The sequence below is a fragment of the Girardinichthys multiradiatus genome, chromosome 15, assembly GCF_021462225.1.
Source record: "Girardinichthys multiradiatus isolate DD_20200921_A chromosome 15, DD_fGirMul_XY1, whole genome shotgun sequence".
In the NCBI taxonomy this organism is placed as follows: Eukaryota; Metazoa; Chordata; class Actinopteri; order Cyprinodontiformes; family Goodeidae; genus Girardinichthys; species Girardinichthys multiradiatus.
In genome coordinates this window covers 19421489-19433675 of record NC_061808.1, presented here as the reverse complement: position 1 = coordinate 19433675, position 12187 = coordinate 19421489, and the positions used below count along the sequence as shown (strand labels likewise).

The 12187-nt window shown below is 37.9% G+C and overlaps 1 protein-coding gene across 4 annotated transcripts in view; it reads right to left on the bottom strand.

The window, feature by feature from the left end:
* si:ch211-278j3.3 (E3 ubiquitin-protein ligase RNF19A) overlaps nucleotides 1–9764 on the bottom strand; it is a 31752-nt gene extending 21988 nt beyond the window's left edge. For 2 of the 4 annotated variants that reach the window (XM_047387018.1, XM_047387021.1), the window contains exons 1-2: nucleotides 9527–9764; nucleotides 8680–8779 (exon numbers count right to left, since the gene is read on the bottom strand). The gene's annotated coding sequence lies outside the window, so the exon portion shown is untranslated. The remainder of the gene's footprint in view (nucleotides 1–8679; nucleotides 8780–9526) is intronic. The other 2 variants (XM_047387019.1, XM_047387020.1) reach the window with 2 other exon arrangements.
* Between the last annotated feature and the right edge of the window lie 2423 nt (nucleotides 9765–12187).

Sequence of the window (12187 nt, the reverse complement as noted above, 5' to 3'; positions counted from 1 at the left end):
CTATCAGCTGTGTACTGTATCCTCCTCCTGCACAACCCAACTGATGGTCCCAACCCCATTTATAAGGCTTGAAATCCCACTTATTAAACCTGACGGGGCACACCTGTGAAGTGAAAACCATTTCAGGTGACAACCTCTTGAAGCTCATCGACAGAATGCCAAGAGTGTGCGGAGCAGTAATCAAAGCAAATGGTGGCTACTTTAAAGAACCTAGAATATAAGACATATTTTCAGTTGTTTCACACTTTTTTGTTCAGTATATAATTCCACATGTGTTAATTCACAGTTTTGATGCCTTCAGTGTGAAGCTACAATATTCATAGTCATGAAAATAAAGAAAACTCTTTGAATGAGAAGGTGTGTCCAAATTTTTGGTCTGTACTGTATACTGTATAGCTTGTGCACTTATTAACCACTTGGCATATTGCTAATGTCATAGCTCAGTATTTATTAGTAGGCCATCGTTTTAATTACTGTTAAATTATTTTCCACTCTCTTTGCTTCCATAAACTGTGTTTTATTATGGCCGAATTTACTCAACTCTGCTGTCATTCACAATTTTTCATGTTTTTGTCAAGAGAAAACAAAATTTGTCTGAAACTATGCAATTTTGGCCACTTTTAAAGCACTAAAAAGTTATTGTTCGTCTTTAATAAAATCTTATTTTAATCATGTGATCAAACAAAATCATCACTCATGTACATAAAAGACAACATCTGTGCTGTTATATCAGCAATAAATAATCTGGAGGAAATGTTAGAAGTGACTGAGTGCAATGAGCTACAGTTTCTGCTGCTGAACCTGGAGAGTAACTACATGACTCAGCTGAAATTGATTAGTTTTTATGATTAGGGCATGAACATTTAGTTTTTATTGTCTGTTCCAATCAAAGTCTTAGTAAAGTTTTGAGCAAGGGGAGTTGCACACATGATCAATAATAGTTCTGCACAAAGACTGCCTGTGTGTGCCTAATGGCTGAACTGTGCTTGTGGATCAGGTGGAAAATCTTTTATCCATTTATTTTTTGCATGAAGTACCAGATGTTTTTTACCCCTTAAAAATAATAAAATGTTACGTCTTTCATTCACTCCTGAAAATAGCACCAATTAATGATACCATTATGAGCTGTGCTCACTTCAAGTTTGGCCTGAGAAAATAGCTTCATGCTATACAGCAAGTGGTCATAATATTATGCCTCATTAGTGTATGCATATATGAACAGACTCAGCCAAACTCAGGGTGTCAAACACATTCAAAATTGGTTTCATACAAGTTTACACAAAATTATCTCCACTGTGAGTTTCCCTAAAAGGCAGATAGATAATCAAGCAAGTGGACTTTACAATCCCTTGCCTAATGACTCTGAGGAAGTGAAGAAGGATAAGGCGATTAGCAGTCAATGATTTTGTCCAAACTGCTCTCATAAAAAGTTAGACTGGACAGACAATGTGTTTTCAGAAAATACTTTTTTAGGAGAATAATAACCGAAATAACATTAGAGAAATGTTTGATACTGATTTAAAATGTCTCAGCATCAGCTGTGAGTAAATCAAATCTCTCCAAATGTCCAAATAGACTAATGTCTTAAGATCACATCAATGTAGCCAGGAAATTTGGGAACAGTTATAGCTTTTTTAAACAGTTTAGAGCTGGTTTGAAGGTTTTAAACTGTTTAAACTCATGATCACTTTCACGGTATGGGTGCATTCGAGCTTTTATTTTTCCTTGTGTTTTCAAACTAATTTCTTTTAGTTGCTAAATGCAGACCTGCTCAACCTTATCTGAACGAAGCTCTTTTCTGAGCTATAATAGAAAACAAATGCTCCCCTTTACTTGCGATCATTCTCAGTGAAACCATTCAAAAGCAGAAAACTGTGGTAAGCTTTTGACCTCTTTAACTTGTCCTCCCATTAAAGGGCGTGTCATTAGATGGATGCAGGCAAATATTTTGAGGGTTGTCAGATATCACAGAAATTTGTATCAAAAGTTACTCTATGTCACACTGTTACAATATGGAAACAAATAAAATGAAGTACCAGAAACACGCCACTAAGCGCATATAAATATCCTAAGCAAAGCATTCAAGCTACTGCTGAACTGCAATGTTCTCTCATACCCAAGGCATCAAAACAGATCTATGATAATTTAGCTTAGGAAACAATTTGCTTTTCCCAAAGTGTATTTAATAAGGAGACAGACCCAGAATCATCTTGAGTTACTCTACCTATCTTGGAAGCACGGCTATTACAGTTTTTCCTGCTACAGATGTTCTGTTAGCCAAAGATAAGCTATTATGTTCCTCTCATTGGCAATCTGTTACTCCATATTTCTCCTTACAGCGATGACTAGAAGTGTTAGCATAGACAAAAAAGTCCAAAAATGTTAAAGCCAAAACAAATTGTGCGTGCTTTTCCAAATTTTGCTATGTTTCTTGATATTCTGAAAACTATTTAACGTTTTAAAAGTGTCAAAAGGTAATTTTTGTAAATATATCAACTTTTTGATCAATGGAAATTTTTTTGGACATGCTGGATGTGAACTTTTCAGGCAAATCTTGACTAATGGTGAAACACTCTTGTTTCATTAGTGACTGGAGTTTGTTATTCATGTGCCTTTTGTAAACTGACCAAATGTTCTCTAACTGGTTAAAATCTAGAGAGCTTTCCACAATTGCAATGCTTTGAAACTTATTCCTTGTCATGTGGTTCCCTGTTATACTGGAAAATACAGATCATTACCAAACGGTGCCTGGAGTGTGGGAAAAGGTTGCTGAGAATGCTTTTATATATCACAGGCTTCTAGAGCAGAACTGGGAATTAAGTGCACTATGAGAAGCAAATTTAAACCAATTTCATCCATCCATCCATCCATCCATCTATCCATCATCTTTCACCTATCCCAGATTGAGTTAAGGACGTAACAGACCCACAAGGATCCCCAGAGGTCCATCTCCCCACCCCTAGTCTCCATCTTATTTTGGAGGATAAATGGTGCCTCCAGACAGTTTGGGATTTGAGCAGTGTTTCTAATTTGATGGAAGCCCCCTTTTTCTATGGGCCAAATACCCATAAGGAGGAACCTCAAGGTTGGGTGCCACGCAACTAGGTGGCATGATGATTTACCCACACAGATTGTATAAAGAAATCTCTCTAGCATGACATGGGACTTATGGTAGTGGTCATCTTCCCTTCTCATAACCAATGCTTTTGTAGACCTCCAAAACAATTTGAAAGCAAATTCATCAAGGAAAGCATCTTAGCACCAGTCTTCTACTGCTTATCTTTGTACTTTCTGCAAAGTTTCGGTCCTTGTTTCTTAGACAGAAGTGATTTTTTTGCCACCCTTCTTGTTACAAGTCTTCACCTGACTGTACATGCAGATGCACTCAGACCCACAGTTTGCCAAAGTTGAGCAAGTAGAACATGCTCTACAGTGGTGGAAGATTCTCTGTTACGCTCCTCAGGAAGAGATGGCCCTGGCACTTGTTAAACTCTTGGGAACATTTTACCTCGAAGTTCTACTTTTATAACAATCAGTTCGCTCATTTGATCCATAGAGGAATTTTAGTTATATTTCTCCAAAACTTCACCATTTTTCCATAAATATTTTAATTCAATAAATCACAATTAATCCATGTGAATCTGTATATTCTGCAGGATAACCTTAAAAAACAATGTGATTTATCACCACAGACATTAGTCGTAACATTAGCAAAATACAACATTTGTGTCACTGCCAAAACTTTAGGCTGTTGGTAGGTTCCACCTACAGGGGTTGGACAATGAAACTGAAACACCTGTCATTTTAGTGTGGGAGGTTTCATGGCTAAATTGGACCAGCCTGGTAGCCAGTCTTCATTGATTGCACATTGCACCAGTAAGAGCAGAGTGTGAAGGTTCAATTAGCAGGATAAGAGCACAGTTTTGCTCAAAATATTGAAATGCACACAACATTATGGGTGACATACCAGAGTTCAAAAGAGGACAAATTGTTGGTGCACCTCTTGTTGGCGCATCTGTGACCAAGACAGCAAGTCTTTGTGATGTATCAAGAGCCACGGTATCCAGGGTAATGTCAGCATACCACCAAGAAGGACGAGCCACATCCAACAGGATTAACTGTGGACGCAAGAGGAAGCTGTCTGAAAGGGATGTTCGGGTGCTAACCCGGATTGTATCCAAAAAACATAAAACCACAGCTGCCCAAATCACGACAGAATTAAATGTGCACCTCAACTCTCCTGTTTCCACCAGAACTGTCCGTCGGGAGCTCCACAGGGTCAATATACATGGCCGGGCTGCTATAGCCAAACCTTTGGTCACTCATGCCAATGCCAAACTTCGGCTTCAATGGTGCAAGGAACGCAAATCTTGGGCTGTGGACAATGTGAAACATGTATTGTTCTCTGATGAGTCCACCTTTATTGTTTTCCCCACATCTGGTAGAGTTACGGTGTGGAGAAGCCCCAAAGAAACGTACCACCCAGACTGTTGCATGCCCAGAGTGAAGCATGGGGGTGGATCAGTGATGGTTTGGGCTGCCATATCATGGCATTCCCTTGGCCCAATACTTGTGCTAGATGGGCACTTCACTGCCAAGGACTACTGAACCATTCTTGAGGACCATGTGCATCCAATGGTTCAAACATTGTATCCTGAAGGTGGTGCCGTGTATCAGAATGACAATGCACCAATACACACAGCAAGACTGGTGAAAGATTGGTTTGATGAACATGAAAGTGAAGTTGAACATCTCCCATGGCCTGCACAGTTACCAGATCTAAATATTATTGAGCCACTTTGGGGTGTTTTGGACGAGCGAGTCAGGAAACGTTTTCCTCCACCAGTATCACGTAGTGACCTGGCCACTATCCTGCAAGAAGAATGGCTTAAAATCCCTCTGACCACTGTGCAGGACTTGTATATGTCATTCCCAAGACGAATTGATGCTGTATTGGCCGCAAAAGGAGGCCCTACACCATACTAATAAATTATTGTGGTCTAAAACCAGGTCTTTCAGTTTCATTCAACCTCATTTCATTCAACCCCTGTATATGTTACTTCAACTTGAAACAGGTGATACCAACTGGATTAGGGGCACTCCGACTCAAAGAAGGTTATTCATGATACAGCTTGATGATACTTCTTGCTGTCCTTTGTCTCAGACTGCTTGCCACATCTTTGCACAGGGTTAACAGTTTTAAGACCAGCTTTACAAAGTCATAATTCTGGGCCTGTTTTCTTAGGTAACATTTGTAGTAACTGTGCTTGGTGCTTAAGGCTTTGTTTACCAAAATTTGAGACATATCAAGAAGCAAGGAAATGAAAGAACTCCTGGTGAATACAATGATTAAGATTTAAATCAAGGCTCAGAATACATTTGCAGATCAAGAGTTTTGCAAGTTTGCGACTAAATCTTAATGATCAGTTGAGTTTGTTAATCTATGGAAAGTTACAAGATTCTGCTAATCACTTTTGAAGGTAATTTCCACTGTTGAACAAACCTGACTCAAGATAGCTTAATCACTACTTTGTGCTGCCTTCTCTTTCAAAAAGACCCTTGACCAACGGAAATGCAAATTATTTTTTTTTACAGACATATAATTTCTTAAGATCTATTTGGGTTGTTCGGAAAAAAAAACATAAATAAAAATCTGTAAAAAGGTATTAAGGAAATATCAATCCTGTTTCTTTTATTTTTGTAGTGGTGTATTTTAAAGCTAAATCCATAATTGTTGAGGCAAATTTTTTAAATATCATACTGGTTTGCTTGTACTTTATTTTAAACTTATAAAACATACTTACTCACTCATTCTAGGGATGAGCTACTAGAGCTACTTCCTTTCTAGAAAGCAAAGAAAGATGGTTGTCCAAAAATAAGCACGAAAATAAATGTTATAGCCTTACGCCTTAGCCTTCATTTACAGTAGGAAAGCCTCTTTTGTCATTTATTTTAAGCAGGCTAAAGGAAAACTGATCCCTTAGCAAATGGTTTCTCTGGACATAATAACATAATGTGAAAGAAGAGCAGCTTGTTTTCTTACTGTATCCCTGGATATGATTCAGTATGTTGATTCAGAACAGTTTTGAAAACAAACAGGCAGCACAGACTTGGACATGACTCATCAGAAAACATGAGCAAAAATAAAAAAAAACAAAAATTGAAAGGGCTATTGCATTTATATGTAAAGAAAAAAAGGACCATTTCAGACAAAAAAAAAAAACATTTTAAACTTAATCCCTCAGACTTTTAAACACAAGGTTCTTCTGCAAACAGGAAGTAGGAGCTCAGAAGACATTTATTATATAGGACAAATCAAAGCAATTGTTGTATTGAAGAGAGAAAATTATCCTGTTTTGATTTGGGTATGTTTGGTTTTTGGTTTGTTTTGTTTTCTAATTTTTGTTCTCACGGTTGAGTTTTGGAATCTCTTGTTTTAGAGGTGGTGCTATAGTTGTTTATGTTTGTTTTCTTGTGGATGTTTTCAGTTCACAGAGCTTTCAGGTTTATGTTCTGTTACAATTATTTTTCTTAGGTTTGATTATGTTCTTGAATTTCTGTTTTGTTCCAGTCATGTTTTGTTTTTACTCCCTGTCTCTGTGAGCCAGTAATCAGCTTCATTCGGTCCACCTGCACCATGCAATCAGTCTCCTTGCTTCACCTGCGCTATGCTCCATATATACATATGCTCCATATATACACTGCTATTCTTCTCCTTCCTAGTGGAAACATTAGTTTTAGTTCCTCTGTTCATGTCAAGCCTGTCTTGCCTGCGATCATGCCAAGCCTGTCCATGGCTGTTTCTACCACCACCTGCTGAAATTAGTTTTATTTATTCAATCTTTTTTCAACTCACCATGCCACACTGCTTCCTGCCTGTCTGCACTTTGGGGTCCATCACCACACCACGTTCTTCACAGATCCAAAGTCTTTAAGTCTAACATATAAAAAAACTAATGTTTAATTTTTGTACAAAATCATCTTTGGTTATGTCTTGTAAGATGTAATAAATAACTAAGTAGAAATTGAATATTCTGAACTTAGAAAGGAAAGCTTTGATAATAAAAAGTGTAAAAATGTTTTAATCTTAAAAAAGCCACAGATTTAGCCTTTATCAAAATATATCTTAGGTATGCTGTTGTTGCCATTTGCAATTTGAAATTGTTTTGTACCTGACTTTAAGTACAAAAAAGGCGCTTCCTACAAGACGTTTAGTAATGAAATGTATCACTTTATATTGGCTTCAGGGATGTTTTGGATGTACTTTGATAACCCATAATTTTAAGTATTATTCTATTTATATCATAGTCATAGGTGGCGCAGTTGGTAGCACTGTCGCCTTGCAGCAAGAAGGTCCTCGGTTCGACTTCTGGCCGGGGATCTTTCTCCATGGAACTGGCATGTTCACACCCATACATGAGTGAGTTCTCTCAGGGTACTCTGGCTTTCCCACCCCCCATGGCCAAAAAACATGACTTAAAACATGGTTAAGTGGTCTTTCTAAATTCCCCTCAGGTGTGAATGGGTGTGTGTATGGTTGTCTGTCCTGTGTGTCTCTGTGTTGCCCTGTGATGGCCTGGTGACCTGTCCAGAGTGTACCCTGCCTCTTGCCTATAGACCACTGGAGATAGGCACCATCTCCCCCGTAACCCAATATGGAAGATGCAGGTATAGAAAATGGATGGATCATGGTCTGGTTACCTGTTACCTGAGAATTTTCAATCTCATTATTCTTATGGTTTAAAACTGCTTTTATGAGATAGCAGGAAGTGCTGGAGGACCAGAGTTTTATCTGGTTCTTTGAAGCATAGTACTGCAGTGCTGTCCCTCCCCCACATGTTGCTGTGTACTGCTGGTTAGCTGGCTAAAAGAAGGCTGCTATACTTCTCTCCTTACATTCTAGAATACATATTTGGCTTTTTGAAAATTGTTTCAATTATGAAATACAGTTTTGTGGAATCTGAAAGAGTGCCACTGAATTAAATAATAAGAGCCAACTCAAATCGGGAATCAGAATACAAATCATTGGAAACTTGGTATAATATAAAATGTTTAGAAAAAAAACTGTAAATCATTTATAGGTGAGATGTTTCTGTCATCCAGCTAAACTACTATGAGAAACTAGGAACTTGGGTAAGATACTATTTGTGTTTGAATTAGAAATGGAAGCAAGCTGCAAGTCACTGGCTAAAGAAAGACTAAGGGTTCAAAGAAACAAAAGACAGAAAGAAGCAAAATTGAGACAAAAATCAACTGCTTGGTTATCTACATCTTCTAACTTACTATTTCTTATTGGTAAACTTATCATGATGTTATTATATTTAAGAACTAGATGGTAAAAAGAACAGAGATGAACAACTTGAAAAATATTATTGAGGAAGAACAGAAGGGTGAAACATCTGTATTTGTGACAGTAGAATGCCAATTTAAGTCATACATCATGTAACATGGTTCCAGAAACATTCTCATAGGAGCTTGTGAAAATAATGTTCTCAAATTGCACTACTCTGATTACTAAATGCACAGAGCATAGGTTATTGCAAGTGTTGTAAAAGTAATTGTCCTTTTAGATGGAATTGTTACACAATCTGAATTCTGCCCCGAAGCTGTTTGTCCTCCTTTCAAATCCTTCCACCACCCCAAAGGGGAAAGAAACTGTTTTCTGGCTTTTCACTTGACCTCCTCACTTTACAGCCGGTTTTTCTTTCGTCCTCTTTCTGACAGTGTGACACCTGCCAATGATGAAGTTGCTTCTGAATCTGTGGGCCAGGTTTTCATCCTTAGAAGAGGGAAACATGATGGCATTTAGAAATATCTGTGCGCTGGACAGATGCCCACAGCAGCAATGCGGGTTTTAGAGGCATGAGAATGACCTCAGCCTACACACACACACACACACACACACACACACACACACACACACACACACACACACACACACACACACACACACACACACGGTGATGCTGCTAGGGGAATTCCTGTCCAAAACATACATACACTGAAAGCCTATAGTTATATATTGATTTACAAGCTTTGAATGGCTCCTTAACATGGAGTTATGTTAAAATACGTCATATTAGGGTTAGGAATTGGGGGCTATGAATTGTAAAAATGTATAAAAGGGCTGCCGTTCTTTCAAACTTTTTGATATGTTTAATTCTACAATTGTTGTTAAAATACTCTTTAACCGGGCCTATGTAAGGAAAAACCCTATTTAGGACGTGCAGCCTCAGATATAATAAGTATTAATAGTCCCTCGGAGCCTTTTTGCTTATTTCAAAGCTATATTCGTGTTTTTAATCATTATTTCAATGATTTAGGAAGGGGTTTGTCCAGCGCATCAGCATGCTGTTGCAGGGAGTGGCATGTTTAACAGACGATGTACAGTCGCATTCACCTCTACCTCCATTGCATCCCACATGGACCGGCTGAAAACAACAACAAACCCATCTGAATGCGCATCCTAATGTCAGCTTACGCAGCAGATCAAACCAAAATTATTGCGTAATAAACGTTTTCTTACCTTTTCCTGCGCAGCGCCTCTTTCCCTTTTGCAGCGAATACAACTAGCTCCTCCCCAAACAGGAGCGAACAGTAGCACAGATACCGTCTCCTCCTCTTTACTGCCGCACAAAGAGCGGATCACGGGATGGACAAAGCTGCCGAGGGGAGGGGGCAGGGGTACCGGTATGGTGGTCAGCCCAAGAATAAAGGGAGATCTTCGAGCCGTGGCAGCCCGGTGGCTTTGCACACTGCAGCCAGAGAAGTGACGCAGAATCCCAGGATCCCCTACTCATAAATCCCACACAAGCCCCATAACAAAACACACTGAGTCCCACACGCTTTCAGACAGGCCTATTGGTTCAAATATAGCCCCCGCATTGCTAAAGTATTAACACCCCTAGATTTTTTCGCATTTTGTTACGTTGTTGTCAGTACCGCACACTTTATTTTTATGTGATGCTGCCACTACCATTTTGCGCCATGGGGATAGTGCGTTAAGTGACTTGATGCCTGGTTTTCTTTTTAAAACGAGAAAAAATATATCTGAAAAGACTAGAGTTGTTCTTTGTAGAACCACCTTTCAGGGCAGTAAATGTTTCAAATATTTAGGGGTATGCTTCGGCCAGCTTTGCACATTTGGAGAATAATATTTTCGCCCATTCTTTACAAAAAAGCTCAGATTCAGTCATATTTGATAGATACAGTATGTCTTGCCACAAATTATCTGTTGAATTTAGGTCTGGACTTTGACTAGGTCATTTAGACATAAATATGGTTTGATATAACCCTTCCATTGAAGCTGTGGCTGTAGGTTTATGGTAATTGCCAGCCCTACACTCCGGTCTCAAGTCTTTTGCATCCTGTAGCAGGGATTCGTATCTTGCCCTGTATTTATCTCTGTCCGTCTTACCATCAACTCTGACCAGCTTCACTGGACAAGTAAAACAATCACACACTATGATGCTGTCACCGTCGCGTTTTACCATGGAGGTACAGGATGGATGATTTTTCAACAATTTTTAGAATTAAAAACTCTGAAAAAATTAAAACTTCTACACTCACCAAGCGAGCCTCTAAGCGTGCTGCAGGCCTTAGTCCTCTTGAAAACGAAACAGAAAAAAAGGATTGCCATAGTTGGTGTTGCAATTGTCCAAATGTGCCATCAAAATACCAGGCCTACACCCAGAGTCAGAAGCATAATTAAATTAAGTAGCTGCTTAAATTGGTATCTGCCCAGAATGCAGATCTCTAATACCTGTTTTCAGTCAGGTTTATAAAGAATGAGCCAGATTTTGATTTCCCCCTGCAGTCTACATATAGTAAATTTAACAGAATTTCACATTTTAATCTAATAAATTAATAAATGTACTGTTATCATTGTACAAGTCACAAACTTCACTACCTAAAAGGTATGATAAAAGTCATAATAAAAAGTCAAGTAAATTCTGCTAAGGGACCATGGCTAATTATTGGCTGACCATGTCTAAACCACAACAACTCTTCCTCTGTGTTTCATGGTAAATATTACACATCAAGATAAACATATAGACAAAGTTCTATTTTCAACACAAGTATCCCTTCTTTGTAGATTCTTTGCAACAATTTAAATGTAAAGGCCTAAGTTCGAAACCTTGTTTTTTTGATTAAGTATGTCTGCTATTTGAGTTCCCCATACCATTAAGGGGATGATGATAAAGCTGTTGATTTAATCAACACAGCCTTTCCAGAAATTCAGATAAGTCTTTACTTTACTCTCCATTGATTGTCCAAACCAGACCAAATGTAATCAGCATTTTACAATTTTGCAAAGGAAGTTGTGTTTAAAGTTCTTGCAGTTCTCCACTTTCACCCATCCTGAACTTGCATCAATAAGCTGTTGTTTAGCTTTATTTGGAGTGGTTCCTGATCTACCACAGGCAACGAGAGTTGTTACAAGGCTGCCTATTTGAAGACTATTTTGGTACCGCAGAGCAAGGTAAAAACATTCCCCATGAAGCCGAATAGTATGTTCAGTATGTATTAGTTTACTGTCTCTGTGTTGTTTTATAGTTTTTAAAGTAGTTAAAAATATAAAAGGCTTACCACCTTGTTCTTAAACAGGAAGTGTAGCCTGTTCCTACATTCTATTTAAAAAACAGTTATATTATTAATACAAATACCAAAGTCAATTCAAGCTAACTTAATCATGACCTAATGTAGTTTGAGAACGTATTTACTTATTCTGAAAATTAACATAGTTGGACAATTCTGAGACTGACTTCATAGGTTTATTTTCATTGTAATTATTTTCTATGTCTAAAGACATATTTACAAGTCTTTTCACCTAAATTGTATAACTTAAATTATTAATTTGCTTCAGTTTAAAAGGTTTAAATAGAAATACAGTCAATAATATGTTTTTATATTTTGCTGTGTAAATGTCTAATGGATGCTATATATTGTATCAATCGCAATAAGATCTTCCCTCGTCACGTTAGACCAAAATATTAATATTAATAAATAGATTTGGAGCTAAAGCAGTCGGAAATATAATTTTTTTAAACCGGAAAGAAAATTTTGCCCTACCATAGTCAAGTCTCGTCCCACCAGGAAAATCAAAACATCAGGTTTTAACCTTCAAAATAAGAGCTGTAAACTTTGCCTTTTGACTTTTCTAAGTTTTCACATAAGCTTACACCAG